The sequence below is a fragment of the Vicugna pacos genome, unplaced genomic scaffold (assembly GCF_048564905.1).
Source record: "Vicugna pacos unplaced genomic scaffold, VicPac4 scaffold_19, whole genome shotgun sequence".
In the NCBI taxonomy this organism is placed as follows: Eukaryota; Metazoa; Chordata; class Mammalia; order Artiodactyla; family Camelidae; genus Vicugna; species Vicugna pacos.
Genome location: NW_027328740.1, coordinates 32,699,451 through 32,709,227, shown reverse-complemented (window position 1 = coordinate 32,709,227; position 9,777 = coordinate 32,699,451). Strand labels below are relative to the sequence as shown.

General features: G+C 34.9%; 1 pseudogene; it reads left to right on the top strand.

Moving 5' to 3' along the window:
* Nucleotides 1–7,758: 7,758 nt before the first annotated feature.
* Nucleotides 7,759–9,606, top strand: LOC140693608 (endogenous retrovirus group K member 10 Gag polyprotein-like; annotated as a pseudogene).
* Nucleotides 9,607–9,777: the final 171 nt, after the last annotated feature.

Genomic DNA, 9,777 nt, shown 5'->3' with positions numbered 1-9,777 from the left:
ATCAAATTTTATTCATCCAGTTTTTTATCAAGGGATGTTGGGTGTGTAGGCCCCTGTCTGAAGGCTCTAGAGAATAAGCCCATGGACTGAACTGATAAGCTGTGAGGAATGTCATATATCCAGGCTGGATAAGAAATGGCCTACTCAATGTATCCAGTATGGATGGCTGTATAGCCTATGCTGGGTAAAATACTCAGAGGAGGATAACCTAAGTCAGGCACAGCCAGCTGGATAAGAGATGGCCCACTAAATGAAGTTCGGTGATGAACTTTAAGACAATCCTTTATCATTTAACATCCTGTGCTTACTGCGGGAGTATGTGGACATAAATAGCTTAAGATTATTATCATTGTTATAACTTAGATGTTATGTGAGGCATTTTGCATGTCCTATATAAACCCTTTTTCTAAGAATCAATAAGCAGAGAACTGATTCTCTTCTCTCCACACTGTTTTTGTGTGTATATGATATCATACCACTGACATGGTTAATTTAATTTGTTGGGAGTATCTTCAAAAGATGTTGCATTATATACAATGCTCTTTCCGCACTTATTGAGATGATTATGTGAGATTTATTTCTCATTCTCTTAGTGAGGCATGTCACCTTTATTGATTTGAATATTTTGAAGAATCCTTAAACCCAGGGATAAATTCATTTACTCATGTATGTGTATGAAACGTTAAATGTGTTGTTGAATTCATTTTGCTTGTGTTTTTTAGAGAATTTTGGCACATATATACATCAAGGATAATATTCAATATTTTGCTTATAATGTCCTTTCTAGCATTATTAAGCAAATAAAGATGGCATCATAAAACAAGTACGGATACTTTCACCCCCTTCAAATTCTTGGATGGTTTGGGGAAGAATTGGTGAGAAATTTTCTTCAAATGTATTAAAGAATTCACCAGTAAATTCATCTTGTAAATATTTTGTGGTTTGGGAGGTTTTGATTACTGATTTACTCATACACACTTTTGCTCTATTTAATTTCTTCTTGATTCATTATTGGAAGACATATGTTTCTAGGAATATGTCTTTTGTTCTAGGTCATTCAAGTTGTTGGCTAGTGGTAATTACTTATGATGCTATGCATCTCTATAACATCAGTTGTAATATCTTCTCTTTTATTTCTAATTTTATTTGAGTCTTTATTTTCTTTGCCAACCTAAATATTTGTCCACTTTGTGTTTAAAACAAACAGACTTAGGTATTTTTTTTCTTTTCAATTGTTTCTCTTGTTATTTACCTTTCTCTCATTCATTCAATTTTCTTCTTCTTTCTGTTTTCTCCTAGATTCTTGATGTGTAAACTTAAGTAGTGTGAATATTTGTATTTCTTTTATTATTAAATACTATTTATTTATTTCTTTGTTAACTTTCTTACTTATTTACTTATTTATTCATTTATTTATCATTGAAGTACTGCCATTTACAATGGGTCAATCTGTAGTGTTTAGCACAGTGTCCCACTTCATGCGTATATTTGTGTGCTAATTAAATTTAACTTCACAATATTTAACATACTGCCCTGTGTCATACAAAGAAATTTTGAAAATATCTGTTTTTATATATAGTGGATAACATTTATAACTCTACAGCTCCCAAATCTATCCTCTCAAAATCTCTTTCAGCAGTAACCGTAAGATTATAAAGAAGATCTGCATGTATGTTTCAGTTTTGTAGATGAAATCATAGTGTTCTCTTCCAAATATTTTTTTTAAGGTTCTACATATATCATGTCATATATTATTTTTCTTTCTCTTTCTGGCTTACTTCAATTAGTATGACATTATTGGGACATATATTTTGCTGCAAAATTCATTGTTTTATCATTTTTTATGGCAGAATATTATTCCATTGTGTAAATATGGCATAATTTCTGTACACTGTTATGTGTTGATGGACAATTTGGGTGCTTCCATGTCGTGGCTGCTGTATATAGCACTGCTGAGAACATTGGGGTGCAGTTGACATTTTGAATTAGGGTTCTCTTTGATATATACCCAGAAGTGGGATTGCTGGATCATTATGTTAAGTCAATTTTTATTCTTTTGAGGAATCCCGATCCTGTTTTCCACAGTGACTACACCAAACTTCATTCCTACCAACAGTGTCGGAGGGTTTCCTTTCTTCACAGCTTCCCCAGCATTAATTGTCTGTGGACTTTTGAATGATGGCCATTGTGTCTATTGTGAGGTGATACTTCATTAGAGTTTTGAATTGCCTTTCTCTGATAATGATAGTGAGCAATTTTTTTCATATATCTGTGTCATTTGTATGTTTCTAATGGAGAATTGCATGTATAGGGCTTCTGCCAATTTTCAGATTGGGTTTCTTGTGTTTAAGCATTAGTATTAGGTTGTATGAACTCTTTATATTTTGGAAATTTAGCCTTTGTCAGTTGCATCACTTCTAAATATTTTCTTTATCCTGTCAGTTGTCATTTTGCTTTGTTTATGGTTCCCTTTGCTGTGCAAAAGCTTATAAGCTTGATTAGGTCCTATTTATTAATTTTGATCTTACATCAATTACCTGGGTAGGCTGTTTTAGGAGATCATTGCTCCGATTTAACTTAGAGTGTTTTGTGTATGTTTTCTTCTAGGAGATTTACTGTGGCTTGGCTTACATTTTAGCCTTCAAGTCATTTTGAGTTTATTGTTGTGTATGAAGTGAAGGAGAATTCTAACTCCATTGCTCTGATCCTGCAATCCAATTTTCCCAACACCAGTTGGTGAAGAGATGGTCTTTTCTCTGTCATATTCTTGGTTACTCTGTCAAATATTAATTGAACATAGGCCTGTAGATTTATTCCTAGGCTCTCTATTCTGTTCCATTGATCCATATGCCTGTTTCTGTACCAATATCATGACGTTTTGATTATTGTAGCTCTACAATAGTGTATGGAGAGCAGGCAGGTTATTCCTCCAGCCTCTTTCTTTGTCTTCAATATTGTTTTGGAAATTATCGATCTTTATTGTATCTATATAATTCTTATGATCATTTGTTCAGTCCTAAAAAGAAATGTTTTGAATAATTTGATAGGAACTCATATTACGTCTGTGGATTGCCTTGGGTAGTATGTCCATTTTAACAATAATATTTCTTCCATTATGAGACCTTTGGGTATCTTTTCAATTCTTCAAATCTTTCTTGATTACCTCAATCAATGTTTTCTTGTTCTCCATGTACAATTCATTCACCTCCTTGGTCTGAGATATTCTTAAGCATTTTATAAATTTGGGTGTAGTTATAAAAGGGGTTGTTACTATACTTTGTTTTCCTGTTGATTCAATGGTAGTGTAAAGAAATGTAATTTGTTTTTGTATATTACTGTGGCTACCTTGCCCATTTCCTTTTTTAGCCTATGTATTCTTTGTGAAGCTTTTGCAATTTCTATATATAGTGACATGTCTGCATATCATGACAATTTTACATCTTCTTTTCCAGTCTGAATCCTTTTATTTCTTTTTCTTGCCTGATTGTTGTGGCTAGGAATTCCAAGACTATATTGAGTTGAAATTGTGAGAATGGGGATCCTTGTCTTGTCTCAGGTTTTTGTGGGAATGGTTCCAGGTTTTCACCATTATTATGCTGGCTATATATTTGTCATAAATAGGTTTCATTATGTTGAGATATGGTCCCTCTATGCCCACTGTGATAAGAACTTTCATTGCAAATAGGTGTTAAATGTAAACAATTGCTTTTTCTGCATCTACTGAGATGATCATCTTTTTTGTCTTCTCTTCTGTTGATATGGTGTATCACATTTGATTGATTGATTTGCATATGTTAAACTATCCTTGTGTTCCTGGGACGAATCTAACTTGTCCATGGTTCATGATCTTATTTTTAAATGCTTTTGGATTCTGTTTGTTAATAATTTCTCAAGGACTTTTACTTCTAAGTTTATCAATGATATTGGCCTATAGTTTTCTTTTTGGGGTAGTGTCTTTGTCTGATTTTAGTATCAGGTTGATGTTGGCCTTATGGTGTGAGTTTGGGAGTACTCTCTCCATATCAGTCTTTTGGAAGAGATTGAGGAGGACTGGTATGGATTTTTCTTAGTATGTTTGGTCAAATTCCCCAGTGAAGCTATTTGGGTTTGAATTTTGTTTGCAGAGATTTTTTATTTTATTGATAATTCTATTCCATTTCTGGTGATCTGTTTGTTCAAATGGCTAACTTCTCCTTGATGCAATATTGGTGGGCTGAATGTTTCTAAAAACTTCTCCATTTCTTCCTGGTTATCCAGTTTGTTTCCATACAATTGCTCATGGTATTCCCTTATGATATTTGGTAAATTTGTTGTACCCTTTGAAGTTTATCCATTTTCATTTCTAATATTATTTCTGTTCTCTCTCTTTTCTTGTTGGTGAGCCTGTCCAGAGGTTTGTCAATTTTGCTTACCCTTTCAAAAAATAAATTGATTGATTTTTTTCTATTTTTTAAACTCTATTTCAATTATTTCTTCTTGATCTTTATATTTTCAGTCTTTCTGTTGACTTTTGGTTTTGTTTGCTCTCCTTTTCTTGATTACTTTACATAGAATGATTGATTATTTATTTGAAATTCTACCTCTTGTTTGAGGAGGGCCTTGTCACTATGAACTTCCCTCTTAAGCCAGCTTTAACAGTATTCCAGAGACTTTGTGTAGTGTTTTGTCATATTTCCCAAGGTATTTTTTAATTTCTTCTTTACTTCATCATCTCCCCCCCTTGTTTTAGTACCATGTTTTTTAATCAGGATGCTGTCATTTTTTCTCCCTGTTTTTCTGTGGTGGATTTCTTGTTTCATGGTATTATACTCAGAAAAGATGCTTGAAATAATTTTTATCTTCTTAACATGTGGAGGCTTCTTGAGTACCTGAGTACATAATCTTTCATAGAAAATGTTCCTTGTGCACAGGAAAAGAATGTATATACTATTTTGGGGAGAAGTACTGTTTTGAAAATATCAAGCATCTCCAATTATTTTATAATTTATTTTATTATCTATGTTCCCTTATTAATTTTCTTTGTGAAAGACCAGTCCAGTGATTGTAATGGGGAGTTGCAGTCTCCTACTTTGATTGTATTCCCAGGGATTTCTCTATTTTTATCTATTAGTATTTTCTTTATTTATTTATGTGCTCCTATATTGACTGCATATATATTAATAGGTGTAATACCCTCATTTTGATTTGCTCCTTTAATCATTAAATTATGTCCTTGTTTATCTTTCTCTATGGCCTTTTTATAAAGTCTCTTTTTGTGAAGTCAGTACTGCTAGTCCAGCTTTCTTGTCATTTGTATTTGCATGGAGTATATTTTTCCACCTTCTGACTATAAATGGATGTGTGTTCCTCTTACTAAAGTGGGTCTCTTCTTTGCTTCATAATGTAGGGTCTTGTTATGTTATCACATCTGACAATATATATCTTTTGATTGAAGCACTAAGTCCATTAACATTTGTGGTAATTATTGATAGACTGGTGTTTATTTCCATATTGAACTTCTTTCTCCAGTTGATTTGGTATTTTCTTTTTGTTCATTTCTTTTTTTTTTATGGCTTGATAAGTTTTCTTTTATTACCTTGGTTTCTTTTTGTCTTTGTGACTTCATTGTAAGCTTTTGACTTATGGTATCTTGTTTTGTATGTATATTGGCCAGTACTAAATATGTTTATTTTAACTGATAAGAATACAAACTCAAACCCATCCTACAGAGAACAGAAACAAGAAGAAAACACTCTGTATTTTCCTGTTTCACTCTGTGACTTTTAAAAATTTTGATGTCCTTTTATACAACATCATATTTATTCTGTTATAAGTCATTGCAGATATTGCCTTTCTAATTATGCCTTTCTCTTTTCTATAGCATCCTGCTTCTTTTTTATTTAGAGTAGATCTTTCTGTATTTCTCTTTCTCTTACTAAATTCTTTAAGTATTTGCTTGTGTGGATGTTATTTATCTCTCCTCCTATTCTAAAAGTTAAACTTGCTTGATAAAGCATCTTAGATTACAGCTTTCTTTCATTCAGGACTTTGAATATGTCTTGCCACTGCCTTCTGCCTGCTCTACTTGTGTACGAAATGAGTTTACAAATATGTATATAATTGTATATATATAAAGAACACCTATAAATGAAGTTAACAAACATGGTGAAAACCTATACGTTAAAAAACAGAAAACATTGATAAAGGAAATTAAAACTTATCGAAAGAAATGAAATGATCTCTTATGTTAATGATGTGAAACAATGTGGTTGAAAAAAACATAGTACCCAATGCAACCTACATTTAGTGTGATTCATGTGAAAATACCCATGAGATATTTCCAATAAATAGAACAAATAATTTTAAAACAACAAAGATCTTGAGCTGCCAAAATAATCCTGAAAAAGAGTATTAAATCTAATGGTTAAAATTCTCTGATGTTAAACAGTCCTACAAAACTTTAATAATTAAAACAACATGATACTGGCTCAAAAGCAGACACCAATTAATAGAAGAGAATAGAAAAACCAGATATAATCCCTCACACCTATGATCAAATAACCCATGGAAAGGGATGCATGAGTATAAAATTAAGAAAAGACATTCTCCTCAATAATTACTTCTGGGGAGTTTGAACATGTGAAAAATAGAGTAGAATATTTCTTCATATTTTATACAATCCATCAGCCCAGAATATCTTTCTCTTTATTTTGTTTATTTATATTTCTTGTACCTGTAATATATAGATCTATGTTTAGAACTTTTGTTTCACTTATCAAATTTATTCCTTTTTTATTCTTTTTGGTATCAATTTACACACAATGGTTTTCCTAATTTCTCTTTCTGATACTGTGTTTTTACTATACAAAAATGCAACGGATATTTGTAGGTTGATTTTGTATTCTGCAAGTTTACTAAGCTTGTTCATTATTTCAGTCACTGGAGGAGTCTATGGAGTTTTCTATATATGCATAATTATGTTATCTAAAAACTTCACTTTATTACAAGTTGAATGAATTTTATGTTTTTTCTTTACTGCGAGGGGCCACCCATGACCTGAGGGCTGCCGAGCACAGAAACTGGGCCTAAACTCCCAGAGTGCGGGGCGTCAGGCTTTAAGGCTGATTGAGCTAAGACAATCTCTGTCCCGCCACCCCTTTGTTAGTAAAACAGCAGGTGCATTTGGAGTCGGAAAAACATCTTAATGCCATTGAGTTATTAAGAACTAGGGCTTCTGGAAAGAGAGATACAATCGGCCACAAGTTAGTGATCTTTGTCTGAAAGAACAATCACTTGAGCTAATGATACACGAGTCATGATGTTAGCCTAAAGGAACAATAATATTAGTCTATGATCTTAGCTTTAGGGGATCAGTCAATCTTGGTGTATGGAACAGTAAACAATGATAATGATTTTAGTGCACACCATTAATGTACCCTGAAAAACAATACCTGTGCCTACGTGCAAGAATGCACAAGGTAGTCACTTGAATTTGTATAAATTAACTGCCTGAAATAAAAATCGATGTCCACTCTTGACCTAGCGTCTTGCGGGCTAGAGTGAGATCCTCTCAACCCCACCTTTTAGTCTTGTCTTTCTTTCCTCAGTCCTGCAGCACAGGTTTCTGGACCTGATCGATTGTCGGCTGGCTCCGACAAGTGGCGCCCGAACAGGGACCTGAAATCTGGAAGAGATTGCTGCAGCGACCGCCGCGGAAGGAAAGAGGAGCGCTCGATTTTAAGGTGAAAGTAAGTTTCTGCGGGGAGTGTATTTGAGAGTATGGGGCAAAATAATAGTAGAGGCTTATTTGTACAGATGCTTAGAGTTATGTTAAAAGCAAGAGGAATTCAGGTTACAAAGCAACGTTTAGAACAATTTCTTGTTTTTGTGGAGGAAATTTGTCCTTGGTTTCCAGAACAAGGCACTGTCAATTTAGAAACCTGGAGAGTTGTTGGGGTTCGTTTGAGAGATTATTATACAGCTAATGGCCCAAATAAATTACCGGTCACTGTTTTGCCCTTATGGCAGTTAATTCGAGATTGCCTCGATCCAGCTACTGAGGGAGAGAAATTAGATACAGTCAAGATAGAAAATATTGAGCCTTCCGCTCCTACTAATACAGAATTGAAAGAAGCACCCTCTGCTCCTCCTGCAGTAAATGCAAGTGACAATCCCTTTGATTCAGAATTAGATCCAGCCGATCAGGAGGAATTAGAGGAGCAAGCTGCTCAATATCATAGGGATGAAGACCCTTGGGGTGTCTTTTTAACTGAAGAAAATAAAAATTTTGACATGACTAAGCTTAAAAACATTATTACAGAATGTGTTCAACAAAATGTTTCTAAAAATAACCATAGGACCTTACCTCTAACTTCTTTTCCCCCTCCTGGTTACACATCCCAGGAGGCATGGACACCAAAATTTGTTGTTTTAAGTCCTTTACAAAAGGCTTTGCAACAAGCTAGTAAAGAAGGAGAACACATTCCTGGTTTTTCTTTAGTATATCCAGTCCTTGAGGATGCCCAACAACAGAGATACTATGAAACTATTCCTTTTAAACAATTAAAAGAATTAAAAATGGCTTGTGCTCAATATGGACCTACTGCTCCTTTTACACAAGCCATTGTTGAAAGTTTAGGAAATCAATATTTGCCTCCTAATGACTGGAAGCAAGTGGCACGCGCCTGTTTATCTGGAGGAAATTATTTACTCTGGAAATCAGAATTTTATGAAAATTGTGCAGCAACAGCAAGTATTAATCAAAGACAAGGTATTCAGGTTACCTTAGAAAAACTGACCGGAGAGGGACAATACCAGGATACCTTTTCACAATTAGGATATTTGCCTGGTGCTTATCCTCAAATAAATGCAGCAGCGTTGAGAGCATGGAGGAAGCTGCCAAACTCTGAAAATAAAACTGAGGATCTGTCTAAGATCCGACAAGGTCCCTACGAGCCATATCAGGATTTTGTTGCTCGCCTTATGGAGACCGGTAAGGTTATAGGGGACGAGCAAGCAGGATTGGTTTTAGCTAAACAATTGGCCTATGAAAATGCTAATTCTGCTTGCCAGGCAGCTCTTAGACCTTATAGAAAAAAGAGTAATTTGGCTGATTTTATACGAATTTGTGCTGATATAGGACCTTCCTATGTTCAAGGAATAGCCTTAGCCGCTGCTTTACAAGGAAAAACAGTAAAAGAGGTTTTATTTCAACAAAATCGTCCTAAACACAATTTCCAAGGATCTTCCAGAGTAGCTGGTCCTCCTGGTAGTTGTTATGCTTGTGGCCAATTGGGACATTGAGCAAATCAATGTCCTAAACGGGGACAGCAGCCAATGGGTCAAAATACATTAGTTACAGGCCCAAGCCTGTGTCCCAGATGTAAAAAGGAAAAACATTGGGCTAAGGACTGTCGATCTAAAACTGATATAAATGGACAACTTCTGAACCAGGGAAACTGGGTGAGGGGCCAGCCCCAGGCCCTGAAACAATGTTACGAGGCAATTCAGGAGACCTCTCAGGTCAGCCACAACCCGTTTCTTCCCGACCAAGTATTTCAGACCTCTATAGAGCAACCCCAGGGAGTGCAGGACTGGACCTCTGTGCCTCCACCTACACAGTATTGACCCCAGAAATGGGAATGCAGGCCCTTCCTACTGGAATTTATGGGTCTTTACCTCCCGGCAGTGTGGGACTATTGTTAGGACGCAGTAGTACAAATATGAAAGGGTTGTTTGTTGCTCCAGGAGTGATTGACTCTGATTTTGAAGGAGAGATCAAGGTAATGGCTCACTCTC